At 38.6% G+C, this 15,734-nt stretch overlaps 1 protein-coding gene and 1 pseudogene across 1 annotated transcript in view; one reads left to right on the top strand and one right to left on the bottom strand.

The window, feature by feature from the left end:
- The window catches only part of LOC108720086, a 41,882-nt gene extending 40,190 nt beyond the window's left edge, over positions 1 to 1,692 (bottom strand). The window contains exon 1 of the mRNA XM_041567664.1: positions 1,671 to 1,692. The gene's annotated coding sequence lies outside the window, so the exon portion shown is untranslated. The remainder of the gene's footprint in view (positions 1 to 1,670) is intronic.
- Positions 1,693 to 9,173: 7,481 nt separating this feature from the next.
- On the top strand, positions 9,174 to 15,279 carry LOC108719714 (annotated as a pseudogene).
- The last annotated feature ends 455 nt before the right edge of the window (positions 15,280 to 15,734 follow it).

Below are 15,734 nucleotides of genomic sequence, written 5' to 3'. Positions count from 1 at the left end.
CTGATCCTCACAATAGCTGTTCTACAGATTACCATGGCCGGTGCATGCAGCACAGTATGGATGTTGTAGAACAGGTACCTTACCTCAGTTGCCTTCTTTGTAAGTACCTTAAAGTTGGCCATACACGGGCCGATAAAAGCTGCTGACAGGTCGAGGCGGCAGCTTATCATCCCGTGCGTGGGGCCCTGATCGATATCTGGCCAAAAGTCGGCCAGTGTCGATTGATCAGGGTTAAAAATCTGTTCGTTAATTCTGTCCTGCATTCCAACCGCCCGTTTTGCCTACATTATGATCAATCATTGCGTTCTAGGGCCCACAATCGGATCTGCTCAATATCGCCCACCTCAATGTAGGCATATCAGGGAGAGATCCGCTAGTTTGGCTCTACGAGTATGGCCACCATTAGAGTAATATGCAGTTGAACTTACCTCTTGGTCCCGACTGAGAGTTTCCTTGGGGTAGAGAGAATGGGGGGTTAAGGCTAAACCCTGGTGATGCCACTATCATATACACCCTCCATTACACTCAACCTCCCACCAAATGAGTATATTTAAGGCGGGTAGAAATTATGTTCAGTTTTTTGGTCTTATCCTAAAGTGAAAAGGTTTGTATGTCTCAGAATGGGACAGATGAAACCAGAGACTAAACGTGGAAAAAGGGACCCAGTAAGGGTGGACCAGCCAGTGTTAGATTTATTAGCTCACGGGTGGGAGCTGGAGATTTTTGCAATAACACAGTGTTCTTTTTCCGGCACTAGATGTCTGTTGTTTCTGCATTTGTATATATGTTTTTCCTCATTTTTACTAATCAATTGTTTAGGACGCATTTTTAATATTTGCTTCATAAGAAGCCTTGCAGCGTTTGTTGTATATATGCCTGGCTGTGTGTATCCTTCCTTACCAGCCCACACCTGTACACACTTGCAAAGGTCAGGGCTGGTGGCTAGTAGCCCTGCACCATGCTGCCACCTGCTCTCACCTTTGGCCTAAACATGTTCTAATACCCAACCCATGTGAAACTGAGCTTGCAGACTAGATCCATGACACGTACATTTTTCAAAATGTTTTTTTAACTGCTTGAAATTGCTTTGTCATACTGAATATGACTAGCAATCCAGAATAAGCCAGTTTATGTACTCATTTCACAAAATTCAGTTGCACCAGTCTGATGTTGATGTACACTTCTGCTAATAAGATACCTTATAGTTGCAATGTTAAAGAATGTTCCTATTCAGGAATGCAAGAAAGTGTATCTTAAAAGCTTGAAAGAAAGCGTATCTTGATGCTTGGTTGTAATTCACATAGAGATACCCCTCGCCTCGGTAATTCTACCTCAGAAGCTGTGTGATGAAAAAGTTGATGACTAAAAATCTTTCTTTAGTGCTACTGTGCAAAAAAAATGCTTAAACTAAATTTCAGATACTAGAGTACTGGCCACATTGGAAGCTGCCACTGTGGATTCCTTTTACCTCTGTTTCATGAATTCAGGTTTTGGTTCATCCAGCTCTGATGGAGACACGATTGTGAGGGCAAGACAGTGATGGTTTTTCTTTTTTGTGACTTCTAAAGCCCAACTGACCTCACACTTTTCCCAGCCAGAGCTTCCATCTTTATCATCCATCATTAGATTGAAACAAGGGAACATAAAAATAAAGCTATATTTATAACAACCTGATACAGGCTTCCGAGAGCCTCTGTAGCACCGCAGCTGTTGAACAGGTTATACAGTATGTCCTTCCCTGCATCAGTGCCTTCCCTTATGAGGAGAAGCAAAGCAAGTGTTTGTGCTTTTTATTGCAAAGCAAACCAGAGGTTCTTAACTGGATACACCCTTATGTAAATAAACGTATAGCTGTAGCTCTATAAACACTCCCTCTCATTAAAATTTTCATCATGAAAGCTCCTTGATAAAAAAAAAAAACCTTCATTTGTCCTCTTAAACCATCTCATACTTTGTTGCATGACATAACGTTAAAGGAAAACTATACGCTTGATCAATGTAGGTCTGTATAAAAATATATCGCTCAGATGTAAAGTAAGAAAAATATAATTCAGTATTGCCCTGAACTTGTAAAACTGTGGTGTTTGCTTCAGAAACACTACTTTTGTTTATATAAACAAGATGATCTGTAGCAATGGGGCCGCCATTCAAAGGAGAAAAGGCTCAGGTTACACAGCAGATAACAGATAAGCTGTGTAGAGCATAATCTGTTATCAATTATTTAACCTGTGCCATATAGCCTTTTTTAAACTTCCGCCATTGCTACACAGCAGCTTGTTTATATGAACTGTAGTGTTTCTGAAGCAAACAGATCAGTTTTACTACTGCAGGGCAACATTACTTGATATTTTCATTACTTTAAATACATTCATTTTTTGGTGTTACTGTTCCTTTAAGTATTCATTCTGGGGTTATAGTTTTCTTTTAAGCACCAATACAGGCTATTACAGTAGGGCTAATAGATGTTCTTTCACTTTGCGCCCTGCCATCAGATTCCTTCCTTCCTACTAACTTGGGCACCCTTGTAATTTAATAACATCCCTTCCAGTGAAACATCTACCTTATCTACCTCATGCTGAGCCTTCAGATGCCATCTGTTAGTCGGGTGTCTTGTGTTTCTTTTTTTTTTGTCTCACTATAGATGATAACTGCTAATGTTAAAACATTAAAAAAAATCCAAACACTTCTGGTAATAAATGATGGAAAGGATAACAGATTGAGGTTTAAACTGGAAATATGTGGATTATGGCAAATTCCAGAGAGGCTTCTGTAGGATGCTTTATTATTATCTCACTACCCTACCAATAGTAGGCTGGTAGTGTGCGGTTTGGGCTTCTGTGTACTGAAGATTCCAGGTCCTATTGGAACCCAGTATCGACATGTATAGATTATTCCTTAGAATACCAGAATAACAGCGTTGCAGTGAGTGTATAATTCAGAACTGACATGAAAGTGAGGAAGTAAGGAGCTGAGTGAGTAGGGTTTTTTTCTGGGACAATGATGTTAAAATTGTTCTAGTTTCTGCTGCCGTCTAGTGGGCAAAAATAGCAATAATGAGTAAATTAATTTGTAAGAGGCCATTTAAACTGAACAAGTGATTTACATTCAGTATCTGCTGATCCATAAAAGTGATCATGGTTGTCAGCAAAAAAATATTCAGGGGGGGGGCAAGGAAGAAAACATTTTAAAAATTACTTGTACCCATATTTTGGTTTCCACACAAACCAAACAACAGCTTTTCTATAAATATACAGTATAAAGAAGTAGCTATTGCACATGTATAGCATTGCCCCTATATGTGGATGCCCATGAAAGTGATTCTTGATTACTTAAGGATCATTTCATTCTGGAGTGCCTTCAGTGGCCTAACTAGATGTTACTGGGCCCCACAGCAAATTCAAGTTAGAGCCCCCAAAATATTGCTAAATTGAACAACTTTACCAAGATCTATTGAATTTACTTTAATTGGCCTGCTACACTCCTACAACTGTCTACTGTCTACTGCCTCTGTAGTTCCATCCCTGGTGCCATTTGTTTTTTTTTTTTTTTTTTAATAGTTGTATTACCTTTTCTGGGTTATACAGGACAAAGGACATCAATATAAAATATGTATTGTATGATTTTCAAATATCCATGTAAAAGAAAAGGGGAAAGAAAAGCATAGGCGGACGGTGATTTTTTTGGTTGGGTAGGCTAAATGTGAACACACACAGGCAGGGCTGTATTTAGTACCGATGACACCCCTAAGTCGTGCATGCTGTCATCACTTCCGCGTTCTTCATTGCCCCCCTACCCCTCACCCCCTCAGATCCGTCACCGAATTTCCTGGAAATCTGTTGTGGAGGGTTTAAAGAAAAACAAAACAAAAAAAATAGGCACCCAGTGGGCCGCCCCCAAAACTGTGCCGCCCTAGGCACAGGCCCTCGGGGGGCCTATATATAAATACGGCCCAGCACACAGGCTGAGATAATTTGCAATCCTACCATGGCATTCTAGATAAATTAGCCTAAATGAGTTTTAGTTACTTTGTTTTAGTTACTTTTATTTTTGAGTCAGGTTTAGAGTTTTGCGGCTTTTGCTCAAAGGCAAATTAAATATAATAGAAGTTAGTCAGTACTGGCACACTAAGCTTATTTTACACTCAGGGCAGTAAACTAAGGCACCACCATAATGCTATATAGTGAAAGACAGTGGATGCTTGAACTTAATAACATACAGCAATTGGCAGTGGGCACTGATACCCCAAGCTCATGATCACATCACACACACTGTTAGAATATAATTAAGGTACAGTTTACCCTGTGCCACTGATACACCACCAACATGGGTACTGTTACACATGAAGCATCACAGACCCACAACCATATAATTTATAGATGTAGTCAAAAAATACTGAGCACCCTACTCACATTCTATTTTGTTGCTTAGTGCTTTCAGCTTTCTGCTTAAAGGGCAAAGAAGCAGCACTGAAGCAATACCAGACGTGAAAAGAGACACACAATTCAGCCCCCCCCCCAATACAGTAACTCAGTCGGCTGCCAGTAAAATCCCCCATGCTCAGCTTCAGCTAAAGGCAGACTGCGGCAGCATTTACATTTTTTTAAGTGTCGGACTGGTTTGGGTAGGCTTAGCCTCTCCAAGCCTTAAAGAAGATCCGCCCATGAAGAAAAGCAATGGTTATAAAACCTTGAGCTGGTGAACTGGAGGAAACAGAGCAAAAAAGTATTTTGCGGGAGTTTCGTGAATTTATTCGCCGGCGGCGAAACATGGAAATTCGCTGCGAATTTGCTCTAGGCAAATTTATTCGCCCATCACTAATTATATAGCCTTAATATTGAATTTAATTGATTTCAGCTCAGTATAATGCATTTAAGTAGATTAAAGGGCTAGATAGGCAAACTAGTTCAGAACATTATATTCAGTTTGGCCAAAAAAAAAATGTATTGCTCTGTGAAGCAACATTATTATCATTACTACTTATCAAAGCACTGTCTGGTTGCTAGGGTAAATTGAACCCAAGCAACCAGATAGCCGTTGATTAAACTACATTATTCAAAAATACATAAAAAAATAAGTTCAATTGCATATTATATCAACTTGCTACATCATACTAAAAGTTAAATTTAAGTTAAGCTACCCATTTTAAATACTTTAAAGCAGAAATGTTTCTTACCTATGTAGCAAACCCTTGAGTTTACTTTTGCTGTGTATTAAGGCTGTGTGTGACCAGGCTAAAACTGCTTGTAGTGTGTCCCGGACTCCCAGTGTACTCGTGCAACTCCCGGTACCTGGTGTAGATCAATGCAGCAGGATAATCAGCCAGACAAGTTTCTTTGCAGTAACATAAACTTGTTTATTAACGGAGAACTGTTGCAATGGAGTAGTTCACAGGTACTTAGATGTTCATAGACATAATAGGATAGCTTCAAACAGCAATATTCCCTCCAGGGGGTACAAGGTGCTCCAGGTGAGCTAATATCCAATATATCAAAGTAACAGCAAAAATAGACTTAGGAGATAGTCACAACTCTCACTAGGCACTATCCCTCATGGTGCTCAACCCCTTTATATTATCACATAGTGCCACTTAATGGACAAACTCCGTGAACTAATGTGGACCCAGCCAGGGACATAGCTGCCTGAGTTAACTAAAGGACCCTTAGGTGTCCAAAGGGGAACTGCCTGAGTAATTTAACCCAAATCTCAGGGTCCCTACACCTAATGGAACTGGGATTTCAACCGGACAAAAAGTTAATGTGGATCATTAGAATTATGGTAAAAGGAGAAATGCAGGCTCAAAATAAGATTTAAGATATTAAGGTTTTGTGCCATGATACTGAATTTAAACATTGTATTCACCTAATTTATTCCTGCAATAAGTAAAAAAAAAAAAAAAAAAAATTGGTGCTGGCGTTAGAGAAAACAGAAAAACTGTTGGAGGAATTCTGGGAGCTGCAATTTAACACAGAAGGGACATAGCCTTAACATCCCTAATATATATACACCAAAAATATTCGTGATGTAGCAAATCTCAGATTTGGTTTGGGGTTTGCCTGCGCTTTCACATGCACATTAGTTAGTGTGCACCTTTTATACATGTATTGACAATTTCTGCCCACGTGCCTACAATTTCCGGCACTCCAATGGTTCATAATTGGTTAAGTATTTGGCTGAATTCATTAAAGAGATAGTGACACCTGAAATGAAACCTTTTTTTACATATATCATGACATTGTCTTTGCATGCTATTTATAATTTTGCCATAAAAGTATTTACTGATGATTTAAAGTTACCTGTCTGATCCCTCATGTTCCTCTATGATGGGGCTGCCATATTTGTGAAGCAATAGTCTATTAGCATTAGAATCTGTAACTGACAGGTTGAGAAGGGACAGTCTGGTTGGCAAAACAGTCAGGTTTATGAACCTCAGGTAACAATTACTGTACTTACAAAAGCAGCCCACTTAGGTAAAAACGGTCAGAGGACATTTATTTTTATATTGCAGATCTGGTAGGATTCTCAACTATCATGGAAAAATTAAGGCTTTTGCTATATCCTGAATTATATGACCTATATTGCCCCTCCTGTGAGCCATTAGGTGTCGGATGTGCCCAAGTACACAACCCCTTTAAAGGTCTACGACTCTAGTATAGACCATGTAGACCTGTTCAATTCATTTTATAATCATCTTTAACATTCCTGATATTTTGTGATCTACAATAACTCAAATGTGCCATCATGCCAGTGTCGTAGGATCAATTTTCAGGTTTTGGAATCCAGGAAGATGAAATGGATGCAGCACACTTAGGGTTAAAGTTGGTGCTGCTCACCAATGATGTGTGTGTTTTAATCTCAATTGTCCCTTGCAGAGCTGTGGATTTTGCTGAACAGTTTAATATTCAAGCACAAGCAGGAGACACGATTTTCTTATAGTAATTAATTTGTTCTGCTAAATTATCTATTCAGGATCTTGTTTATTCATCTTTTGCTTTGGCATTCAAATGCCAGATTTCTAGAGTCAGCTTAGCAACTAGATTGCAGTTAAAATTCCAAAATGGATCAAAAAATAAATCTCTGGTCTTATAATGTCACATCTACGTGATGCTAAACTATAATTACAGGGTGATTTTTCCCTTTAGAACTGTTCATGATGGCATCCAGTATGGCCAGCATGTGCTCCTCCCCCCCCCCCCCATTTCATCAGTACCACATGAAACATAATTTGGACATAACGTGATAAATATAGAAACAAGAAACTGCACAGAGAGAAACCAAAGAAAGAACATTAATTTAAACTCTTGAAAAAAATCAAGGATGCCTAACCTGCAGTCCTCTAGCTGAAGCTTCCTGCATCCCCAATGCAGGAAGCTTAACTGCTGCAAGGTAAACATCCCTGTTTCAAATTCATCTTTACACAAATGCAATGGGGGCTGCCGTACACAATAGGGGTCATCATTAACTTAAGTCAGTGCTTGACACATAAGGCATCCTGCTCTTAATAAGAGAACTGCAGCCATTCTTCACATGTCCTACACAGTGTGCAAAGTGCAAAAAGTGCAATGCACATTGCATGGGGCATTGTATCTTACCCTTAATGTGTTTTGATGGCTGCAACTTGAAATGGGACACAAAACAGGTGCCACATGCCAAGTTGAATGGAAATGTCTGGAGGTCATTCTGCATGTATTAGAGTGACTAGTGGCATTTAATATTAACATTCATGCAAAGCAATTTGTAGGAGGCAGCTATTTGTTTTCTGCAATAGCAGTGATTACAAAACCTTGTGTCCCTTTAACCTGAGAATATAATAATAGAAGTTTTTTGTTTTTTTTCGATAGTAAGTTCCCTATTGAGGTCACTAAGCATTACTAGAAAAAGATGCCCATAGAATCAAATCTAGTTAACTGTGCCATTTGGCCCACTCACAACAATTAAATGGAGACAGAGAGTGCCAGATATAGAAAGTGACAGATTAATCACATGCGACGCTACACCTATACAGGCCCCCCTTCTAGACTATTGCTGGGACCAGACACATGCAGATCTACACACACGTGCACCCATTATTGGGTCAGGTTCAGCGGGAGTCAGCAATGTCTCTGGATCTACATGCATTGGGGTGTACGCGTGTGCCTTGCCTGCCTTCATCTACCAGCAGGTGTGTTGGACCGGACTCAGCAGCTAAAAAAATATATAAATAATTGAAAAAAAAAGCTAATGGGCCTCTGATCACAATAGGCCCCTAGACTCTAGCCTAGGGTAGCCTGTGCATAAAAGCCCTTGGGCCCACCAGGAGATACCCTTTCCCCAGCGTACACGGTAACATTCTTTACCCACACAGATATAAATAAACCCTTAATAAATGAAATGTCATGTTTTCACATTGAGTTATGTCCTTCACTGCTTGAATGCTACAAAATGCAAAAACAAGCAGGGATTGTTCAACTGAATGATACAAGATACTCAGAATGCGGACAAAAGGGGGGGATATCCATGAGATAGAATTCTTTTTTCAATTGCCCAATCCAACATTGTTCTTACATGATTTTTCTGATTTTCAAAGGAGTGTTAAACACATACACACACATCCTCACAATGGTCTTAGTAATGCAATGGACCAAGGGATGCATTAAGTGATTTGAATGGAGGAAAAAAATTGTCACATACAACAAAAATATGGCTTTTTATTACCTGCGTAACTTTAAATTGTTACCCATGTTACTACAGATCATAAGTAATCAACAGAGTCTATGACTTAAAACTGTAACTTATTAAATAACACATTTGTGGGAGAAAGCATTATAACTATATGGCTATATTTCTTAATTTTTCCTAGCAAAAACTGAGGTGATGAAATCCTAAAAAATAATATAAGCAGCATGTGATTTAAACTGTATCCCTACATGCGCTATTAATAGATTCAACAAAACTCCAAGTATGCTAATTATTGGAGGGTTACAGGCGTAGTTTGTTTTTTAACAGAGCATCGTTTTCTATTTAGCAGCAAGCAGTATGTAACTGCTAGTACTCTCAATCCAGAAGGCATCGCTATGTAAAATTATGTCTCGGACAGAGAAAAGTGCAAAAAGTGACCGGGTACCACCATCCCAGACATCATCTCACGAAAGACGGGAACAGCCTAATTCCCGGCAGACCATCACAAAGGAACCAACATGAGTCCGCATATGACAGAAGGTCCCAAGCTTCAAACAGAAGGTAAAGCACAGACTTTACTGATCCTTAACCAGTTTTGTATCACCCTTGTTTTTGTTTAGGATAAAAGACAATGCAGCTAGGCATTGTTGATGTATAGGAAGTTTAAAGGGATACTGTCGTTGCATGTACTACTTCACTCTAAAGAAGAGTTGGTTATTATCACAGTAAAGCTCAATGGTTGGGCATATACAGGTATGTGATCTGTTATCTGGAAACATTTTATCCAGAAAGCTCAGAATTATGTGAAGGTCATCTCCCATAGACTTTGTTTTAATCAAATAATTCAAAACTTTAAAACATGATTTCCATTTTCTCTGTAATAACAAAACAATAACCCAGCTATAATATAATTAATCCTTATTGGAGCCAAAACAATTGTATTGGGTTTATTTAATTTTTAAATGATTTTTAGTAGACTTAAGGTAATGTGATCCAAATTACAGAAAGATCCCTTGTCTGGAAAACCCCAGCTCCCAAGCATTCTGGTAACAGATACCATACCTGTATAACTGTTAACCATTCTATACTCAAGGTTTTGTGCGACATCCATCAGGTTTCCGGGTATTGATTTTATCATTAATGGGAAAATTGTTCCCTTTTAAAGATGAGCATAATTTATTTTCCACAATAATAATATGTAAAGCTGCACGTTTTTGGACTTTTTATGCAGACCTTTCTAAGTTCCTTTATATTGGTAATTGGTACTTAAGGGGAAGTTTACCTTAAAATACTAAGTTGGAGTTTTAATGGGAAAACACAATTTTTTCATTAAAAAAATTAAAGTTTTTGAGATTTATTAAACCCTGAGGCTGCTAAAAGTCTGAATAAGAGAAAAACTCCATCTCAAACCTGACAAGGTAATGGTAGATTTTACAACAAAAGATATCATGAGCTGTGCTGGGTTTCATACAATAATCCGAATAATAAGTGGTTTTCGGGCGATAATCCAACATCAGATCCGCAAAAAATATTACAATTCCAACATAAAATCCCGAAAAAACTTACAATTAGGATAGTTTCACGATTTTATAGCAGCTTTTCCCGCACCAGATTTTTTCGAGTTCATATATTGATAAATGAGGTAAAAATCCGAATGGGAGTTTGGTCGAAAATAAAATAATGAGAAATATTTGGATTTTGGTAAATAACCCCCTTAGTGTGATATAGACAGTGACATTCAGAGATTTGCAGAGATTTTTTGTACTTGAAGCATATACCTTTTTGTTCAGCAGAGCTCCATCTTTTTGGGTCTCTGCATATGTGAAATGCCAGTTCTTTAGACATTTAGATGGGAGGACTATTATTTCCAAAAATAATTGCTATTACAGGTTCCACAGTTGTCATTCATCCTTTTATTAGGAATCTCTTGATTAATAAAGCTGAATGACTAAATTGCTTTAGGCTGCACAGCTTTGTGACCTTTTTGTTTACAAGTGTGTGATTTGACAACATGTTGATGAAGAGCCAAACTACCGAATGCAACGTGTCTGCTGAATGCAACGTGTCTGCTAGTGGATTAGCTGTTTGCAAGGTGTCTGTACCACCAGTGGGACAGCCACATGAACAGTTACATGTACCAACTAGTTTGTTTTTCTCACTTTAGCTCTGACTGGCTTATTGTTTGCTAAATTTGCAGATAATTTTGCAATCTTAATGCTATGAAGATTTGTCTATTAAATCTGCAACTTCTCTGCTGATGCTAATCCCGTTCTTTCTTTGCAGGCTCTCCCAACACCACAAGAATTTGCGGCCACCCACTGCTCATTCACATTCAAGATCACCTGTGGAATCTTCCAACCACTCCAGGCGTCCTTCTCATTATTTAGATGATCAGTCTGGAAAATGTTCACAGATCTGCTCAATAAGAGGTATTCCATGTAAAAGGCATGCATTTGCAAAATAATTTGCTAATGTTTAAAATTAAGCTGGCACTCTCAGGGCAAAGTTGATGAGGGCTGATCAGCAGGGTATGAGCAGTATGGCCACACACCTGAATGTTCAAATTGCACTGATTGTTTGGCAAATGGCAGGGTTGTCTTACAGACAATTTTACTTAGGAGAGTTTTTTTGCGAGAAATGAGCAATGCTATTTTTAAAGGGGCCTTTCACCTTAACATTAACTTGTAGTATGTTATAGAATGGCAAATTCTAAGCAACATTTCAGTTGCTCCTCATTATTTATTTTTTATAGTTTTTAAATACTTGCCTCCTTCTTCTGACTCTTTCCAGCTTTCAAATGGGGGTCACTGACTCCATCTAAAAAAACAAATGTCTGTAAGGCTACAAATGTATTGTTATTGCATTTTATTATTTTATTACTCACCTTTCTATTCAGACCCTCTCCTATTCATATTCCGATCACTCATTCAAATCAATGCATAGTTGCTAGGGTAATTTTGACCCTAACAACCAGATTGCGGAAATAGCTGGAGAGCTGCTGAATAAAAAGCTAAATAACTCAAAATCCACAAATAATAAAAACATGAAAACTAATTGCAAATTGTCTCAGAATATCATTCTCTACAGCATACCAAAAGTTAACTCAAAGGTGAATAACTGCTTTAATGTTTTAGATTTATGATTTTAAAGGAGAAGGAAAGGTCTTTTAACTAGGGGGTGCCAAAAGTTAAGAACCCCCAAGTGATCACATGTACTTATCTTCAAATGTCCCGGGAGAAAATTCCTGCACAGTATAATGAAACATTTTCAATAAAGTATGGCTTTACGCGCTACTGCGCACGCACAGCCGTGAGAAAACAGAAGCTAGAAGACAATTGCTTGATGGTGCTCGTTGGAAAAATCCCAGGCCAGTGCAGTTTTCTTCTGATAGGAGCACCGGCCCGGGGTTTTAGGTAAGTACATGCGATCACTTGTGGGTGCCTAATGTTTCAAGTTGAAAGACCTTTCCTTCTACTTTAAAAATCAAATAGAATGCACAGCATAGTGGTTATAGTGGGAGAAAAAAAAAAGAGTAGAGAAGAATGGGGGGAGGAAAATTTTACATGTCGGTGATAAGGTTACTCACAGTACATGGTGACTGTTAGTTTCAGAGTTCAGAACCCATAATAGCCAAATATCAATGAACTTGCCCCTGGAAATGTATGCCACTTTCTAAAACCCTGTGGACCCATTCTCCTGTGCAGGAGAATAATGATCAATGACATGAACCTGTAAATGGACTCATGAAACTTCTCTATCCAACAGTTTGTGCTTACCAGCCTTATATAAATGCTGATATATATCCTTATATAAATGTAAGAGGAGGGGCATCAACAATAACAGCCATTTGGTAACTCAAAAATTAACAAACGCTCTTCTCACTACAGAGAGAGAAAAATTGCCAGCACGGTCTGCCTTTAAAAATAATTATTACAAAAAAAAAAAAGTACAGGTATTAGTACCACACTTTGGCCAAAATATGTAAGCTCACTTGCCACATCAAGGCTCCTTGTTGTATGCGAGTCCTACACTATCCATTAGCATTCTAAGTTTGTAGTGCATTTAAAATCAAGTCCCCCAGCAAACCGTGTGACTGAGTAGTAAGTAGTAAGTGCAGAAGCTCTAGTGAGAAAGCAGGGAGTCCATTAACATACACCTGTAAATAATTCCGTTTTAAAGGCTGAATGTCAGCTATAGGATTGCATAGCCGTAGTAGTAATATTTGGGCACATTAGTGAAATGATCTGCCACTTGGTCTATACTGCTGCCTGTGTGCTGAAGGTGTTAGCAATAGACACGTACTGGCACGTAGTGATGCGCCGCTGTCGCATACTTCTTTATTTCACAGTACTGGCACATCAGTATGTCTATTGACACCTTCAACCCTAAAGAAGTATTGGAGAGTGCTGCATCACTGCGTGCCAGTACATGTCTATTGCTAATACCAGCAGCGCCGAGTCACTACGCAAAGAATGTCAGGCTGAATGGTCGGCCCCCACACATTTCACCTTACCAAATCTGGCCCTCGTTGCAAAAAGATTGGACACCCCTGCCCTACATCTTTGCAGTAGTCTCTGTCCACCCTCTCTCATTGAAAGTGAAAACAGGAATGACTGTGAGTACATATATCTTCTATATATCCAAAGGTGTCGCAGCAGCGACACCTTGTGACATCCTACGGTATCTGCCAGACATGCTGCACAGGGACAAGGGCTCCAGCCCTTCCCAAGACTCTAGGAGACCCTGTAGCTGGACTGGCAGGGGATTTCCACCATGTGGTTCAGACCATAGGGGAATTAACCCTACGGGCCCCTACATTTATATAAGAATACTTGCTGCATTAATCTAAGTTGTGCCTGGATTAGGCACTTAAATAGTTAATTTTGATAACATGATAGAATTTCAGATGCATTCTTGCATCCCCTTCTCTCCAGTTTATCTATCCAGATTCTCGGCTATCTTGCAATCATACCTTCCCTATTTTAAGTGTTAAATATATCAGATGAGTAGCCCAGTACAGTTGAGGCCATAGTGCTTGGAGGCATAAAATGTGGCTTGTAATTCAAAAGTGTGCTTATCCATCAGACTCACAGATTATTGTGTGCATCATATGTTTTATATAAAGTATAAGGATTACCTTGGATGAGGCACCTCTGTATACAGTATTTTATCAGACGCACAGTTTTTACTGGAAATATTGGAAATGCTTCTGCCCAGGTAATCCATAAACAAACCACTCTAATGTAAATATGCAGAGGGAAACACAAAATCCCATATTCATCCGCTGCTTTGATATGAGGAAACATGTTTCAGGTACAATATCCTTTATCAAGTGAAGGGTTCACTTGATAAAGGGTATTGTACCCAAAACATGTTGTGTTGCCACAACCTGGAATAAAGGTTTTTGCAGTCAAACTACTGGAGCTTTTTTTTTTTTTTTTGCTTTTTTTGAAATTCACTTGAAATTAGCTGCAGCACAGAGCAACTATAAAGGAATTAGACACAAGTTTTGGAATTTTAACTACTGACCACCACCCCCCTTCTTCAGTTTTAACATTATTTTACAAAAAATATTTAAAATGCATGCTTTTGTACAATATAGTATACTATATACGAAATTGAATTTGCCAGGAGGCCAAGTAATAATCAATGTTTTTGCGTTACCCTTTTCAGGAATCCTGCAGATTGTGGAAATCAAGACATTCTGGTCCTTATTTGTGTGATTGCATCTTATGCAGTGATAACCGGCTATACATCGGCAGCTGGCTTTGGCACATTTAGCATTAACTCTGCATACAGCCCGATTGATGGCAATGAGCTAAAGCAGGTCTTGGACGTGCAGTCCAGAGTACCTGGAATCTATGGTGGATTGCCTTTCACTATACGGCTCTGTGGACTTAGTCTTTTTCCTTATTATGGGTTCAAAACCGATACACAGGGTAAACATACGCATTCTTTTTTTTTATTGATATAGTGGCTTCTATCAGTTACATTGTTGCAGTTGGTCTTTATCTACATTTTATTAAGCAGGTCAACTCTAGTGATGTCTGCAAGACAAGAGTGTCTTTATGCAGGCCGTGGTTACACCTGGATGAACTGTGAGGTGCAGGGTGGAGATGACGCTGTGGCACTGTTTGATCTTATAGCTGCTTGTTTATACCTCCCAAGTGCTATAATGTGTGCTCTTTACATCAAAACAGTATGTGAGTTTCAAAGGAATCAACTAACTCATGAATACCCATGTAACTCCTTTAAATAGAGAGACCATAATGGCAGTCATAAACCAGAAGAGGAGCTGTTTCATCCAAGTACATTTGTATTACAATATGTTTTGCACAGGATGTTGATTCATTCTTCTACATTGCATTTACAATTTTCTTTTTAATAATCTAGGACTGATTACACATATATGGGCATGTCAGCATTTTAAATGAACTTTCTTTGCATCTGTGCTTTGTAGCTGTATTCCACCGGGGTAAAAACACATGGTATGTTTGATACTGGTATAAACCTGTCTTTGCAAAGTAGAATTTCAGAGCAGGGGATTGACTGGTGCTGTTACACATCACCATACCCTGAAATGTAGCTCTGTATGGTCAAAGTTCATGTGTTCAGTCTGTTGAATATATGGTTTTATGAATGACATTATTGCAAAGCTAGCACAGCTATAATAAACACTTTATTTGTATTCTTTATAAACCTTAATACTTGGAAATAAATATAAACCAGTAAAGATGTTTTCCATGAGTAATAAATCGCTTGTGGAAGGTTCACGCTATCTTCAATGATCTAAAAGAGATTAAAAAAAACGGATTAGTGCCACACAGACTGTGTCCCCCTGGTGGCAGTAACAGGGAAGTCTCTTGGACAAAAATTTACTATAATTACAATACATTTTGTACCATTATGGGAAATTTTCATTCCCTTGCAGAAATGAATTAATCATACATCAAAATACAATTAACTGTGTGTGTCTTAGTTGGCCTTAGCTACCTTCTGGACTTTTAGCTGCAGCTTCATAGTTTGCTGAACAAGGCATGAAGAGTACAGAAGGAACTTGCTTTTTTTTTAAGAACATT

This window comes from Xenopus laevis, chromosome 6S (assembly GCF_017654675.1).
Source record: "Xenopus laevis strain J_2021 chromosome 6S, Xenopus_laevis_v10.1, whole genome shotgun sequence".
Taxonomy (NCBI): domain Eukaryota; kingdom Metazoa; phylum Chordata; class Amphibia; order Anura; family Pipidae; genus Xenopus; species Xenopus laevis.
This window is presented reverse-complemented; position numbering and strand designations above follow the sequence as displayed.